This window comes from Struthio camelus, chromosome 24 (assembly GCF_040807025.1).
Source record: "Struthio camelus isolate bStrCam1 chromosome 24, bStrCam1.hap1, whole genome shotgun sequence".
Taxonomy (NCBI): domain Eukaryota; kingdom Metazoa; phylum Chordata; class Aves; order Struthioniformes; family Struthionidae; genus Struthio; species Struthio camelus.
The window spans coordinates 9320047-9337191 of record NC_090965.1 but is presented as its reverse complement, the minus strand read 5'-3'; the positions used below and the strand labels follow the sequence as shown (position 1 = coordinate 9337191).

The following is a 17145-nucleotide window of genomic DNA, read 5'->3' as shown; positions in this document are numbered from 1 at the left end:
GCCGAGTTACGCGCTATCTAAAGCATTTTTCTTCATTTGCAGAAGCAGTGCTACTGCTTAATGAAGGATACTGCGTGCTGACTGCCCCTGCTAATGGAAGTCAGTTCATTATAAGAAGGGCTCTTCTTTAAAATACAGCTTCATGCTATGCAAAGACCTAAATTTTACCACAAGGATTTTAATTTGGGATTAACGGATCAGGAAATTAGATCATTCGTTACATCAGTCATTCTGCACTTTGTGTCGCTTTCTGCTCCAGATGGCTTCACTGCAGAGGGGTGGCAAGCGCTGGACACCAGCGCCCGACACCAGCGCTCGCGGGGACACTGCCGGCGGGACGGCGTTGCCGAGCCGAGCAGGGGGGTAACTGGCAAAACATAATTCAAATCCCAAACTCGCCTCTTTGGACACTGTTTGCTAGCAGTCAGTGCTTTCCTCTAACACTATCTTTGTTTTTTAAACTGTTTCCATGACTTTCCATTCTTCTCTATAATTTGCATGCAATTGGTTAGCTGCTCAACCCTTATGTCTTATATAGGAACCACTTACATTACGTGGCGTGTCCCTTTTCCTTGCTGGATGCACCTCTTCCTTAGACTTGTATCTTCTTACTTATGCAAGTAAATTTTACTCAGAAGAGTAATCCCTTGAGACTCAATGAAACTATCTGCAGGCGTAATTATTTGCAAATTGTCTCTATCCATAAAAAAATGACTGCTTCCATGAATGCTCCTGTTACCAAACTAGTTTGCTAATACATTCATAGGGCAAAAACATACAGGAAGCACAGACATAGATGAAACAATTATGTAAAACTTTAGGAGAAGACTCGTAGAAAGGTTTTTTTCATACTTTCACTACAGATATGGATTCAACACAAAAAGTTCTCTGAAGGTTTTTGAATCTACAACTTACTTTTCTGCAGTCCAAATCAGCTTAAATTTCTGCAGAACTTCTGCAACCTGACTAATCTTTGAGGCTTTTAATGACCATGCCTGGAATCAGCAGGCAGGGATAGTTAGTTGTTTGCTGTTGACATTAGATTTAACTGTCTGTTGTTTTATTTTTGGCAACTGGTTTATGCAACAGCATAATTTTTAAGTCAATCTCCTCATAAATCAAAATCAATAAATAATGATGCTCAATATTCTGTAATTGTTTGGTGTATGGGTATATCATAATATGTGATTATTCTTCAGTTTAAAAGTCAGGAAATCATACCTATATATATTGGTATATACATATATATTTGGGTCTCTCTCTGGATATACATGCCTATGCACACACAGACATACACACACACACACACACACACATATAAAGTGAATTCCTGCTTTGTATTTTCATGTCTAGGGCAACATTTAATAGAAGATGTAGCATAATAGAAATCACAGCTGGTGAAGTCATGATACAGCCAAGGTCCCAGAAAGTCAATTGCACTGTAGGAAAGGATGAAGATAACTAATGAGATTTGCATGGAAATAACTGATCTCCTGATGCCAAGGATCACACAGAATGTGCCAGCAGAGAGTTACTGAGGAAAAGGTAAAGGCAGAGGATCAGACTACACCAGACATGGCTGTTGTAATAAGTGTTTCTTTATTCCTTTGTCAGAGGCGGCTACACATGAGACTGTGAATTGGTGGAGATCTGGCTGCATTCTTGCAAAAGCCACTCATTGAAAATTAATGACAGCTTAAGTTTTCAATTAAATTTTAATGTAAAGTCTGTGACTGGTGCAAATCAGCATAGTTCCACTTGTGTCAGTGATTTATGTTAGCTGAGGATTTGGCCCGACGTCTCAAATGAAAGCCCTGCCAAAATATGCTGCAACAGAGATCCTTAGGCCAGATTCTTAGATGTGTTTAAGCCCTGAAAGGTGCAGATAGGCATGAAATCAATGCGAGTCGGGCACTTCTGAAAACTCCATTAGGTGCCTGTCTGCATCTTCTGGTGTTTAAAAATCTGGCCCCAAGTACTACCTCACTAAAAAAAGAAGAAGAAAAAAAAAAACCCTGCAACCTCGAAATCCTCTCTTATTTGCCAGACAGGATCTATTTTAAGGCACTGTTCAGGTTCCAGATTAAGATCTCTGAAGCTTGAAGGTCCCTGCTTAGGACATCTCTGATTTGGCTGAAGGAAGCTGAAATATTCAGGAGGGTAAAAGCCTCTGACCACGAGTCTACGTAAAGTACAAAGCCTAGAGGAGTTGGTCTGTGAAACATAGGCCTGGTTTCTGCAGCTGGCTCCGCGCGCCTTTGCAAGATTGAGCCCATAGCTTGCTCTTTTGGTCAAGAAGCAGATTATTTGGAGGTCAGAGTCTAGGAAAGGAAGATAGGGACTGCTGGCCTCTAACTCTTTCTGTGTCATTGCCAATTTTCAAAAAAGAAAGAATATTATATTTATTTTTGCAGTCGGTATATTTTTGTTATGAAAAGTACTGGCTTTTCTGCAGTCCCTACCCCCTTTGTGCATGCTTTGCCTACTTTAGCATTAGCCTTTCAAAACCTAAATCAACCCTGGGATAAAATCAGCAGTCAGACCTTTTAAATGTTTGAAAAACACCTCTCCCTCCACCTTTGTACAGGTAATAAGATAATTAGCCATTCAAAGACATTAAAAATAATGAATAAGCCACGACTGCCATATTTTAGGTAAATAATACATTTTAATTCACACATTAGCATTGGCGAAGGTGCGGGGGTGGGGGCTGCGTGTCCCCCTTCCACGCCTGGGCCCTTGCACCCCAGCAGGTACCGAAACGCGGCTGCGTCCCTGGAGGGGACCAACACGCCAAAGTGCAGAGCCTGTAAAGCAGCGCCAGCAGCTCTCTGTCCCGGCCCCCCGGGCAGGCCACCGGTGACTGGCTGAGGAATTTTTTGCCCTTGTGCAAGGCGTAACGTTGCTATCGCCAGCATGGTTAAATAGAGACCATCCTTCCCACTCAGACCTTTCAGATTCATCCTTTGGGGGGAGAAAGCAGCCGCACAGATGCCTCATGCTGGATAACATTTCAAAGCACTCCAAGCGATGAGCAATCTTAACTCTTCTGCACGTCTATCAGAGCTTCGGAGCTCACAGCACTTCAGACCACTCATAAAGATGTGGGTACATATGGATTTCAGCGCCCAACTTTGTATCGCCAGGCTTGAAAATACTGTTCTGGGTTCCCAGCTGGTTACAACTTTGGCAAGCAAATGCTTTGGGATTACGCACACAGCTCTGAAACATGCAGTGGATGTTAAATAGACGCTCCTGCTGTATGGCATCTTACCCTCGTTGTGTTACCTAAACAAAGAGCATTTCAAGTAATATTAGGCATAAACAGCAGTTCATGAATTGCAAGTACACAGTAGATCTATGCCTTAAATAAATATTGCTAATGGTTTGTGTTAGTGTGAGTGCTGTTTCTACTAATTTCTTTCTAGGATGAATGAAAGCTCTCAACAAATCTCTCAGAGACAGCCAGCACGTTGCTATCCAAATAACAGCTTGAACCTTCCTTTCTTGCGTGTTTGTGGGGCTTTTATACCAGTGCAAAGCGCCACTCCAATGGTGCAAAGGCAGCAAAAACGTGGGGCCCTTTTCCTTAAAGCATCACTGGGCAATGCCGGAAGAGGATGAGTTTGGGCAAAGCTTCTAAGAACGTCACCCCACAGCTCGGACAAGACGCCCAATGTTTCTCTCTGTTGCGAAAGCCCCGCGATGCCCCACCACATCTGGAACCACTGGAACAGCCCGTGCGCAGAATACGCAATTATGGAGGAGGCAAAGCAACTGAAAACATGCAAATTCTCGCCAGGAAGCAGGCCCCGCGCAGCGCCTGTGCGCTCGCATCTCAGCAATTCATTCATTTGCGGGAGGCGTCGAGCTCTCCTGCAGCGGAAATGAGACAGATTCCCCAAGGAGCAAAATCTCAGCGTAGGATCTCATCCCTGCTATGAGGAAAATGAAAATGAACTGGCTATAAATAAACTGCCATATCCTGTACGTGACACCTGCTGGGAATATTGACAAGGCAGCTTGTTTTGCAGAGGAATGGCAAACAGAACGCAGCGAAACATGCTCCATGCCGGGAAAACTCTTGGCCCGGGCTCTCCGTGACGCTCCTGGAAGGCTTCGGTTTTACAGAGGCATTTGAATTTCAGATCAAAACATGGCACTGCATGGCCAATCCTGAAGCTGCAGCTGTTTTCTCTCCTGGGGGTCCTCGCTGTGAGATTTTAACAGTTGAGGAATGATATTTCTGCACATTTCACAGTGATAACTAACGCCAGGGTAAGAGGGGAGGATCTGCAGTGCTGCACAGCCTGATGAGGTTTAGAAATATGTACTGATCATGACAAAGATATTAGAAAGACAAGAAAATTATTTTAAAAAAGAAAAATTAACAAGTTTTCCTAGTGTGCCAGTTTTCCAGGCCTTCCCTCTGCCTGGAAATGACCACTGTTGGATTTACCTTCTCCGGTGCCATGGACATGGGTAGCAGTGCTCCGACCGAGGAAAAGGCATTCTTCACTGACACAAAGCATGTAAGGAGAAGAATAAAAAGCCCTGAACGCTGCAAAGATCTTCAAGGATTGTGCTAGAATAATTTAGTGAGCTGCAGGGGTGGGAGAGGTGGTCTCCAAGAGCCCAGGAGACAGGAGCTCCCACTCCACAGAGCAGGAGGAGAACGAGGATAACGTGGGCAATTGTCACCTTTACGTTCCCTCTGCACACTGCCCGCGAAAGCACACAGCCCTTCACCATCATCCGTGCCCGGGTATAAACCACCGGTGGCAAACGGGGAACTGCAGCAGGGGAGAAACCTGCCAGATGACTTTGTGCAAGAAGAAGGTTTTGTGAGGAATTCAGGAGGACTTTGTGGCTCCTTTGCATCTCATTTAATAGATCTGTGGCAGGAAACTTAATAAGCTAGGAAGTTTTACACGCTCTTTTTCTTTTTTATATTTAATGTGATCATTTCTCAGTAAGCCTTTCTCAAGAGGTTTTTTTTTTTTTTTTCCTTCTTCTTACTGTTGAAATTCAGCTGGATTGAATCATTATTCCTGATGTTCCACAAGTTCTGTTCTGAATATTTTTAGAAGAAAAAAGCGAGATTTCTGTTCAGGATTTTTTTGTTTATAAATTTTGCATACATTTCCAATACAAAAGCAGCAAAAGGCATTTAACTGAATCTTTTCAAGAAAAGGAACAGCTTGTGATGTATAGAGGAGCAAAACCACTGGGTTTAAGAAGCTGAGAGGCTGGAAGAGAAGGAAGCAATTAAGGGGAAGAAGGCATGTGGAAATGAAGGTCACTCACACTTTACAGGAAACCAGCACATTTACGTATCTCTTAAGCTCCGAGGAGTTGGTGAGTCTTGAGGACAGCAAGGCAAAGAGCCTCTTGACTTGACTGCTTACATTTTTCCCAGGAATGATATTCAGGGATAGTGACAGAAAATGCAGAAAACAGCTTTAACCCTGAAAGTTTATGGTTTGGTGCATCAGGCTGGAAGAGCTGGTTACAACTCATTAGGTGATAATGTAGCTGCACTAATCTTATACAGAGCAAAAGTTCAGGAGGAATGAATCACAGCCGCCACACTACCCAGGATTAACGGTGACATGACAAACTTGACTCATGCTCACACGCTCGGTGATATTCATTAAGCACCTTGAAAAAGTCAGTGACAAGTCATATTTGTCAGAAGCCACCTCTCTATTTTTGTTTCTTCCAGGCTAGTCCTCAGCACTGAGGGCGCCGCACGGCTCTCCCTCCTTGCCTGGACTCTTCTCGGCCGGTTTTCCAGCCGCTGCCCACACGGTCCAGCCGCAGCAAGGACAGACTGCGGGAGAAGGAACACAGCGTAATGGAAAGCTCTGCAGCTTTCCAACGTTACTGCTTCATTTCCCCATTACTTTTTCAGAAGATACTGACTCATAAAAATTTTAGTGGTGAACTGAGCTACCCCATAAATTCACAGGGCTGCATGACTCCAACCTTGGCTGGAAGTAAGTGTCCATGGAGCTTTTGGGTGAATTCTGCAGCATTTCATTGTTCGTATGGAGGAAAAAAAACACTGTTTCAGGATTAGTGGTGTTCATGGCTCATTTGCTCTGTTTAAAAAAACATGTTGCAAGTTCACTCTCACTGATGCTTAGAAAATTTAGACCTAATAGCACTGACATGTGACAGGCAGGATAAGAGTGGGCTGTGCCAGCTTCTTCCAGCCAAGATGGAAGAAATCAATTGCCAATTTTTTTCGACCTTGTGCGACTGCAGCTTTTGCTATCCCAGGCCCAGCTCTCTCCCAGGTTGCAAGGACAGGGATCACGTGGGCCACTAGGTGACAGTACCCACTGCGGAAAGGCTGGACCCCCGGATCCAGCGGGAATTCTAGCTGGGAAGCTGCATCCGTGCTGCCGCTGTGATACAACAACCCATTTCTGTTAGGGGGGCACCGGCATTTCCTGCGCTTCCTGACCAAGAGCAACACCGACCGGCTAAGCTTTACGTGCCCTGGGCAGCATATTCCTGAAGCACTGAGAGATTTAGGGGCCCGATGCATTTTTTTGTCACCAGCATGATTTGTCCTGCCCATGGGCAACCTGCTAGAAAGCAAGTCCCAAACATGCACAGGTCGCGCTATCACTTGGGTGTTGATGGTGACGCACTTCTGCACACACACCAGGTGGGTAGCTGAGGTCAAAACCTGCCCTCAAAATGGAGGTATCCTTAGGGATCCACTTCTGGTCTCAAACCAGTGCTATTTCATGGGGTCAACAAGATCAGATTTACGTGCAAAGCTTCCAATGAACCATCTTTCACATCCCATTACAATTCTTCCTTCTTTCTTTGCAACTATTTTCTACATACATTTTTCTTCTGCCCCTCATGTGTATCTTAGGTAACTGAGGGTTTATCAAACTGTTTGCCCAGAATCTTGATGTGAACTAGTAGAGAAAAAGAGATAGCTGGGCAGATAAGTAAAGAGGAACTGGAAAGCAGGTGAACAGCAACAGAGATTGAAATTAGTTTGAAAAAAAATCAGTTTTTCTCTATCCAAATCTGACCTGCCACTGAAAAAATGCTTTCCAAGAGTAACATGGGACATGATGCTGACACATGAACTGTAGTAATCTAAAACGCCTCCTAATCTTCGGGAAACTGGCTGTTTTTCAGTGAACCGTGCAAAGCAGTTGCAGCCACAATCCCCCTCCGAGCTGCACAGTCTGACGGCTTCACGGCCTGCTGCCCGCCAAACCGAGGACCTCCTAACTCGCCTGCTCCATAACTAATGTTAGATGTGGCCCGGCCTCTTGGGGGAGATGGGAATGAGCTACAAGGAGAGGAAGTAGTGCAGCATGCTCAGTAATGCCAGGTTTTGCTAATTAGAGAACCGCAATATCAAAGCACTGGTGAGCCAAACGGCCGGCGATGAACTCCCATGTAGCAGGATACCAAGACCCTCTTCCCACCCCAAGCATCCTCCTATGGCCTTCTGAAATCAAATAGGGGGAGCAGGGAGCTTCTTCTCCCTTTTGCTTGCCCCTAAGGAAGGGTTAAATCAATCGCAGCTAAAATCACTGGCCCTTTATTAACAAGTGTATGAAATTTAAATAATTAGCATTTTTATGTCACTTGCCATATACAGGGACACCAAAGGGATAACAGGTGCTGAGCAGAGCCATATGGTCCTCTGATTAATAATGTCAAGCAGAAGTAGGCAGAGCATTCAAGAGAAAAAAATATGCAGGTTGCAAAGGTAATGGGAGCTCTCGCATGCCTTAAGCAGTGTTTTCCTTGCATAAGAGAGCTGCAGCTGCCCCGCAAGGCTGGACAGGCGCTCCAGGGGCACTGTGTATCACAAGGACCTCTGGGACTACCAGAGCCCTGGGGAGACCTGGCATCTCCTGCACTAGCAGCAGTCATCCCCACCGAGTGGCTGGTGCGCAAGAAAAGAAGAGTCTCGTGCACAGTCACTCTAACTCAAATCCCCTGACTTTAGCACTGAAGGTCACAGCTTTGCTACTGCTCTTCAGCTGATGTCTAAAAAAACCCCTGTATTTCTACCTTGAAGTGATAAATTATCTACCATACATGCTCGGTCAGTCTTCTGCACTATAACTATCACCAGAAAATCTGGTAGAAGTAGCATACTCTGCTAACAACTAACCATAAAGAACAGCTGTCTCCTGCTAACAAATCCTTCAATAACTTACGTTTTCCATGGTTCAGTTTTCTTATTCGCGGCTGGAACAAGGCTCAGCAGTGCCTGGTGCTGCCCACGTGACCATGGGCAGGGAGGACCTGGCAGTCGCAGCTGAAGCCAGACATTTCCACCATGCCAAGGAATCAGCTGCAGGTGAGGCAGGTCCTGACTGAAGCTGGGTCAGATCTGAAAGGGAGCCGTGAAATGGAGAGTCATGCAGGCAGGACCACTGTCTCTTCCCTTTCTGAGTAAGGTCCTCAGCAATTTATCTTCAGACATGACAAAGGAGCGCACTGTGTTCGTGGGAGAAGGCACGTGTCCCTCTCTATTACTAAAGGACAGAGACATGCATGTTGCTTCTGCAAAACTGCATATTACATACTGCAAAACTCTTGCTAGGGATTTGCTGGGTTAGGGAGAAAGCCCTGTCTCTGCTCTGCTGGAATATGCAGACCACTAACATGGAATCCAGCTGCAGCTAATACTGCTGTTCCCACTGGTGAAAGGTATAGGATTTACAAAGGTGAGGTTTCTGAGAAGGGGCTTATAGCTTTTATTGTTCCCACATCTCCAAAAAAGGCAGATAAGAAAGAAATGTGATTTTCCATCTGCCTGTAAAGGACTGTTATGTTCTCATTCGCACATAAAACAGATCTAGCAGAGAATGTTACAGCCTCAGTGACAACACTCTACAAATGTTAATATGGTTTTTAATTGGAAGAAATAATATCTTACTGCTGCACGCTTGGTAGAGTGCTTGCTGTAGCTACTTGATCCTATCCCTTTTCTAAGACAGCAGGAAAAAAAAAATTACAATTCTGCATTGCAGTCAGGATTTATTTTAAGTAGTGGAGGTACTTGGCAGACACAGATGGTGACCCTCTGTTTATCTCCGGGATGGCAAAGGCAGAGCAGCTCTTCTGCAGCAGGGAGCACCCGGAGCCTGCTCACACCTTCTGGAGGAGGACAGGACACTCTGAGCTGTCCTTCAAGCACAGACCCCAGCCTGTGCTGAAGTCGGCATTGCTGTTGCATCGGGGCTGCTCAGTGCAGCTGCAGATGAGCCTGGGAGCGTGCCCCAGCCGGTTCGAGGCCACACCACAAGCTGCAGCAGCACGGGGCTGACTGGCCGTGGCTACAGATGCTGGTGAAACCTCCGAGACCTCTTCCAGACCAGCCTCCAGCCAGGCAGGCATCCTCCCCGAATTTTAGCTTGCTCTAACTCTCTTGCAGAGGACACGCATGACTTACCCAATGCCATCTGCAGGCAGGATGCCGCAGAGCACAAAATAACCAACCCAGGTGCTCTGAGAGCTGGCGGAGTTGCCTCAAAGCAACTGGTGAATCTCACTGGAAGCTGCTGTGACACCGCTCAGAGGTGGAAGCTCACTGCAGTTTCACTGTGCTGTTTTATCTTGTCAAACAAATCAACCTAAACTCAGCCAAATATAAAAGATAAATACCAGTCACAGCAAACTACTTCACACTCCCTTGCTAGACTCGGTCTTGTGGGCAGAGCCACGTGGCCTCTTCAGGGCTTGGTCCATCGCCAAGTTCTGCTGAAGTTAACAAGGGCTTGTGTGCCTAAGGATATCAGGAAAATAATCTGAATTAACTTTTAAATGTATTAGCTAAATTGCATTAAATACCTTTGTAGATGCTTTTATTTAGAATTAAGGTGCACTAATTTGATTTCATTTACTTCCCTAAAATTCTGAGTAACACCATCTATAGGGCAGTTGAAAGCAATTTAACTAATCCCCTTGAAACTTGCACCTTAATTAGTCAGATGACTTTTCCTGAGCATCCCCATCAGAGAGCCTCAGGGACTCTCTGTAGCCCATGCGGGACTGAGCTCCCTCTCCGCTGAGCACTTTGGGAGCTTTTGCAATGTCCTCCCCATTTCACTGGGGGAAACGGCCTCTCCGTTTCTTCTCCTGCGAGGTGACTGCCTGGCAGGAGAGCACAGCGCAAAGCCTCTCTCTGCTGAGTGGTTTGGGAGGCCCTCACTGCCGAGGGATGAGGGTGTCTCCACTCCCCAAACCACCAGGAGCTCCATCAGGAGCTTTCAGTTAGTCTCTGAAGCTACTTGCTCTTCATATTCATGCCCAGGATGTTTAGATCGGTGAAATTTCAGCTGTCCGCCCTGCACAGCTAGGACATTAACAAGGAGAAGGGCAGAGATGAGAGTGTTAAGAAAAAAAAGGCAACCACTATTTTGGAAACTATCGTGGTGGAGATAGGCTGCAAACAGCAGGTGCACCTCCCATGGCAGAGGAAGATGTCCTGCAGCTGTGGACACCGTCTCCCTGAGCCGCTTTGCCCAGTTTTGTTTTCCTCCAGCTCGTGGTTGTGCAGGTTTCTTCCTGCTACTGTTTGGCTGGTTCAGCTTCCAGCACAAGGTGGGAACAGCATGTTGGGCAAGGGAGTCCTGGGCGCTCCCTTAGAGGAACACCAGCGTAAGCTGCAGCTCAGCCATCACCAGGGAAAAACATTCAATCACTGCAAATCAATTCTGCTTAACCAGTGACTCTCTCTACATCTACCCTGTGTCTTTCCTCCTCATTTCCACCTCTGGCAGATCTGCTCTGGTGACTGTTGGTGCGTCCCTGCGAGCCCTTGCCCCTGTCCGCTGCCAGTCCCGGTGCTGCGCTGAGCCTCCCTGCTGCCGGGCTAGTGGCCGTCTGCCTGCGCTGGCCCAGAAGGCGGCCAGGCTTTTGGGGAAAGCCTCCCTGGGAGGCTTCCTGCCTCCCTGGGAAAAGGTGAAATACCTGAATGATCGAGCTTGTTTAATCCGGAGAACATCCTCAATTAACTCTTCCATCTACCATAGACATTCTTCATCCTGGGGGTAGAGATGAAAGGAAAATTGTGAAAGAAAGAAAACAAACAGTTCTGTATTTTTTCTATTTTTTTTACCAGCCATAGCTGCCCATTACATCATGGATGCATGAAGCTGTGACAAAATGTATTTTAAAATAATTGCAGTATTTGGGGTGTGCAGAGGCCACTGAGCTCGCCCCAGTGACAGCACCTGGCATCTTGCAAAGTCTCTGCAAAGACGGCACCAGCCTTAATGGCGCTGCTGGTCTGCTCCACGTTGTACTATTATTGTGCACCTCAAAGACAAAGCGACCGGTTCCCTAAAAAACAAAGAGAATATCTTTTCTGCATTCGCTCCAGAAAAATAGCTCCCTTGGGGTCACCCTGCCAGTCGCACCCCAGCGCGCCGGCGGTCCCCCCCGCTGCACACGCTCCCGTGCTGGCAGCACTGCTCTGGGTCATCGGGAAGGAAAGGGGTTTTTAGAGAATTACTACGTTGGCTGGAAGTCGCTGTCAGCTGCCATTATTTCCAAGGACAAAGGAAATAATTCCTGACCGGCTTCGTTCACTACGTGGAGCAGTAAAGGCGGCCACATTGTTTTCACCCTTGCTGGAAAAATTACAGTGCAGCTAGTATTTTTAGTAAGAGTTTAATTAAATAGTCAAAATATTTCAGGCTGATGTTCATCAGCAAGTTCAGAATACAGGACAAGGAAAGCAGCTGTGCATTATTTTTCTAACTAATTATATTTGAATCTCTGTATTCAGAGACGGGGGAAAAAGTAAATTATACAGAAAATGCATTCAAGAAGATTTTAATGTTATTACAAACCTTCATTATAATGTATGATCAAGCATGTAAGTGAAAATCTTAGCACCCATGGTAACATATCGATTCTGGCGGACATTAAAATTTCTATTTGATGCTTAAGCAAAATCTAATCTGACTTCTGATTTTGCAAAATATCTTAGGGTAATTAGACATGTTTGTGCTTTATTGATTCTTAAAATGAACATAAGCATGTGGGGAATTGCTAACGCTCTGGATTAAAGGAAACTAGACTCCCTGCTTTGCTAAAGTTCCTGCAATTAAATCACCTTCTGATAACACGGCCCTCATTATTCTGGATGGAAATGAATGCAGAAAAAGCTAAGGGAGTTTGAAGTAATAATGATCATAAAAGTGCTGCTCTAGGGTTTAAAAGGAAGTTTGGTCTCTTGCACTTTGGCTGATCGTTCCCGCAGCCCTTTGGATAACGCTCTCGCCCCTAGGACCAAGCCCCCGGGCGGCCCCGAGCTGCAGATGACGGTGGCAAAGGAGCCGCTTTACGCTCATCCGACTTGGCTGTGTTTTGCCAGCGCCCCGGCGAGGGGAAGCTCCGCAGCGACGAGGCGCAACCCCAGGCGCGCTCATGTCATACCCTTTACCGCCCCTGCGCATCGCTCTCCCTCGGTCATTTAAAAATAGTTCTTCCTGATAAACAAGAGGACGAAAGGACGCTGGGTTTGCTGGCAAGGAGGGGGCCGAGCGCGTCGGGAGCCCATTTCCATGCCCGTTGCCCTGTCGGGCTGCTTCATCACGATGAGGGCTGGGGGTTTCCACCTCTTCGCCTTCCACGCGAAGCCGCTGGCCCCCGACGCTGCTCTCGGGCCCCACGGTCGCCTCGGCCCGTCTCAGCCCTGTCCGCCTCCGCGTCGCGCCGGTGTGCGGGGCTGCACGGCGGCCCCGACCTACGCTTAGCCTCAAGGTAGCGCTGCAAAGTACATAACAAAAACTTGCACCAAACTTTGCAAAAACAGCAGCAAAGCGGCTGTTGTGCCTCCCGGCCAGGAGGGTTAGCAAAACGTGCATTACTCAAAAAAGCAGCGGCTGAAAGATATCTCAGAAGACAGACTGCTATCTCGTGTCTTTTTGCTCGCCGCCATCACCCACAGCATTAAATAAAGTCAGGTGGCCAGAGACAGAGGGGTAAAAGCAATGCTTCTGCATGACATACTGAATTCGATGTCACTTGGCACTAAATAAGCCAAGGCAGATTTAAAAGCAGCACCACTGCTGAAAAAAATATCCTTAATAAAGTAGGTATAAATAACTGTACAGCAACATGTCTGCATGCTGGGATTGTTTATGCAGGTAAAATTTAATAGCAGAGGTGTGACCACATTTATAACGCAGTGATCAGTATGTAATTTCACGAACCCAGTGTGTTTGCTCACAGGAGACAACCTTAACGTTTTTTAAGAAGAGTCATTAGATTTAAATAATAGCCAACACCCAAATATTCAATTGGGGAGCTATAGAACAAATCAACTTTTACTGCTAGGCAAAAAGTAGAAAACCCAATTTCTCAGAAGCTAATAAAAATTTCATAATTTTTTTGAGTCAAATAGGTCCAGGGCTTATTACTTTGTAGATGTCTTCATAAAAACTGGAGCAAACCTAATCTAGACAAAAACAACAGCTGTGAGGCACAGTGTATTTGACCAAGATGGATGCCTCAGAGGTATGATATTCATTAGCTCACTAATTCAAAATGGTAAACAAGGTTTAATTAATTTTGATTTCAAGCTACAATGGTCTGCTGGTCATACATAGGTGTAAGCTTGGGATGCAGCATCAATAACTGAGTGTACAGCTGCAGCAGGAGCGAGCGTTTGCTGAATGATTTTGCACGTTCTGTTGGCATTTCTGCAGGGAGAAGTTTTGGGCAAAGAAGTGGTGGAGCATTACCTCTCCTAACTTTATTTTTTTGCAAGAACATTGCTGGGTGTGAAAGGCTAGCAACACAGCTTCAAGGAGGATTTTCCCTGATTAAGGACTATAGGATATGCTTGAACGTGTGTAAGTAGAAACTAAGTGCCTAATTTGCTAAATTTTATGTCTAATTTGTGCATTCAGTGATGGCGACTACATTTGAAATGTTACATATTTGCATAAGCTGTACCAGTTCTCTGGTGTGTAGTCCACAATAACTTCTATTGTTGCTATTTAAAACAGAGCTTAGATGAAGCAGTTATCAGTGCTTCATTGCAAAACATCTTGACCTAAAGCTCTGATGAAGACCTAATTTTAGAGAATGAATAGTTACTCAACCAGCAAATTTACATATGCAAACACTTACTTATGCTGCCAATTACACATCTGCATGTTCGGCTTCCCAGTTTTACATCCAGCTGCATGCGCAAACGAGGCCTGCTGTTGCATGTGCAGCTTGTCTGAAAACTTGATCCTTTCTTAGTTTCAAGCTTATCCTTTTTTATACCCCCGATGGATCTCCGTTGTTGCCCCTTTCCCAGATCATCCTCAGAGAAACTTCACCCTAACTATTCATTTGTACCCGCGTAAGCGCAAAGGGAATTGGTCCTATGGTCCAAGCAGCCTGAAAAATCAGTTTTGTGTTGCTGCCACTGGTGGTCAGAAAGAGAGAACAAAACATTCCCGCAGGCAAAAATCGGGTGCAAAACGAACACACGCAGGAAGAGCGAAGGAGAAGCAGAAGGCACTGCAGAGCGCGTCCTCGCGGTGATGCATGCCTCCGGCTTCCCAGGCCCTCTCAGGGAGGGCTACGCTCCCTCTCGGCATCATCGCTCATACCTCTTCCGCTGCAAACAAACCAAGGTACCAGCAGCAAGAATGCCCTTCAAGGACAAGCGCTTCTGCGGAAACGCATGCCGTAATTACCGTGATAAATGCCGGGCTAGATAAGGGAGAAGCAGGAGCACGTACCCGCGACACTAGGTGCTCGCTGTACGTGCACATACTAAACAGCATCTCCCTGCGCTCCCCCATGCTGGGCTCCATCCGTTCACCTCGGGCTCGAATCCCTGCCGGCCCACGGCCGCTTCGCCCCGGCAGGGCTCGGCGCCGGCCAGAGCCCCACTCTCGCGCCGCCCGCAAACGCCGCGTATGCATGTAGTACTGTGCTACAGGACACGCTGCGCTGTGCCAGTACGCTCGTCTCCAGTTGCACCTCCTCTTCATTATTTCACTTTTGCTTCCAAAATGAAGTTCACTGAATTTACCTAAATACAACAGGCAGTGAGGAGCACTGCAAACGCCTCCGTTCACCCGAGTGCTGCAGGCTGTGATTAATCTCTTGGTCGCACACACACACACACACACCAAGCAATGCTTTTCCTACTCATCTTTTCATCGTCCCAGAGCCAAAGACTTTAAAGATGAACTCATTTTGGAGCAAACCTCGAACACACAACTTGGGTTTTTCTCCTCTTGGTCCTGTCAACTGCGTTTTGCGAACCAATTCTGTCTTTTTTGCACAGAAATGTTTCTGGGAAAAGAAGAGCTGGGGTGTAAAGACAGGAAAAGCGCAGCTTCGCGGGTGCCCGGCCCTGGCGTTGGCAGCCCCGGGCCGGGGTCGCCCGCGAGCACCGCGAGGAGCGGCGGCGGCGGCGCGGGCTGCCGGCAGGCTCAGCCGTCGCGTCCCGGCGCTGCAGCCCGGCTCGGGGAGAGCAGCTGACCGCAGCTGCTCTTCAGTCTCCGCTTCTCCGGGGCCACCCCGCTTGTGACATCGAGGACAGGCACGGACAGGGCGGGCGCCTCGCCGTGGCGAAAGCCCTGCCAGGCCCCTGCGAGCATCCGGAAACCTGCCCCGTGCTCCCTCTGTGCCCCAGGTACCAGGTGGTCCAAAAGCAAAGAGGCCACAGCTCGGAGCTGAAGCAGCAGCCGACGCCACGCTCCGGGAGCTCAGGCAGTTTCTGTTCCCATGCTGGGCAGAAACTTAGAAAAGAATCGAGTGTCAATTAGAGGGTAGGACCTGACGGAAAAACCCAAACCCCCAAGCTGTAAAACCATCTTGATATGCTCATGGAGAATGAGACACTGTTTTGCATTTCTGGCAGAACCTCCTTCCGCGACCGCCCGCGGAAAGGATTCTCCGTCCTGGGGGAGAACTTCAGACGCCCCGGCCAGGACGCCGGAAGGAAGATCACCTTTGTGCCCAACGTAATTTCCCGGAGAATCGCTCCTCGTTTGCTCTCCATAACGCTAGTTGTGCTCTGCTTCCACCGACGAGCCCCCGGGGAAATCGAAAGCCAAGCAAAGAGCTCTCTGGAGACACGTCACAGGCGCAGACGTCTGTCACCCGAGCTGCTGCGCGGAAGCGCCCCGCGGAGCGGCGCGAAGCGGCATACCAGTTCACAGAGCGAAACATCTGCCTCGGCTGACGTTAGCGACGCGGACAGGGGTTGGGAGAGGAAAGGGAAGGACAACCCTAGCCAGGGCACGCGAGCTCTCCGAGGGCTCCAGCGCCGCAAGGCGATTCCTAGAAACACCCTCGCAACTGGCAGCTGATCGGACCTTCTGCAAACGACCTTCTGCTGGGCGCGTGTTTGGCTGCAGGATGCGAGCGCGCCCTGCTCGGCGGCCCGCCGAGGGCCCCTTGCACTGGTGCGCCGAGCGTCCTTCGCCTCCCCGGACAGCCCTAAACGCAGCTCTTACTTGTCGCTTCCCGTTACGCACGCGCCTTCTTTGTACGGCGTCCGCACCGGCAGCTGCTCCCAGAGGACGTCTGGGAGACTCGGTGCGCCGCCGCCAACCCTGCCGCTCGGCCGTTTCCGCCTCTGACGCGGCCTCTGGACACGCGCATGAATTAACTGAGCTAGCTACAGAAACAAAAGTAAAAAAGTAAGCTAAAGAACTCGCCAAACAATTCTGATCTTTTTTGCGGAGGCACCTCGTTTCTCAGCGCTTCCCTTCCAGGGAGCCCTGGCGCCGAGGGCTGGCTGCAGCCGCTGCCTCTTCTCTTGCGAGCTGCCAAGCAGCTAATAGATACAGCGATTTCCCGGTGCTGGCGGTCAGCCCCGCGGTACGTAAGGGATGCTGCTCTCCTGCCTGTCAACACTCGCTGCCACGTCCCCAGCCCGATGCTGCTTTGGGCAGCAAAGCCCAGTCCTGCAGCCCAGGCAGGACAGGAAGAGGTTTGCGCTCAGCTCTCAGGGACGGACCATTAAAACGTCACAATACGTAACGCCCTGAAGTACTGCATGACTCTCACACACGTGTATCGCAACTCCGTGAAAGGTCCTTCAGCGATACGCCGTTAGCAGGCCATATCCTCACTTTAACCGCAATTGCACGCTCGGAGGTATTTTGTTTCAAGGGC

The 17145-nt window shown here is 47.9% G+C and overlaps 1 long non-coding RNA gene across 2 annotated transcripts in view; it reads right to left on the bottom strand.

Annotated features, from left to right (window-relative positions):
* Positions 1-2137: 2137 nt before the first annotated feature.
* LOC138062105 (uncharacterized) overlaps positions 2138-17145 on the bottom strand; it is a 97371-nt gene continuing 82363 nt past the window's right edge. For both annotated transcript variants that reach the window (XR_011136124.1, XR_011136125.1), the window contains exons 2-4: positions 10972-11045; positions 8211-9784; positions 2138-3288 (exon numbers count right to left, since the gene is read on the bottom strand). This is a non-coding gene — a long non-coding RNA (uncharacterized lncRNA). The remainder of the gene's footprint in view (positions 3289-8210; positions 9785-10971; positions 11046-17145) is intronic.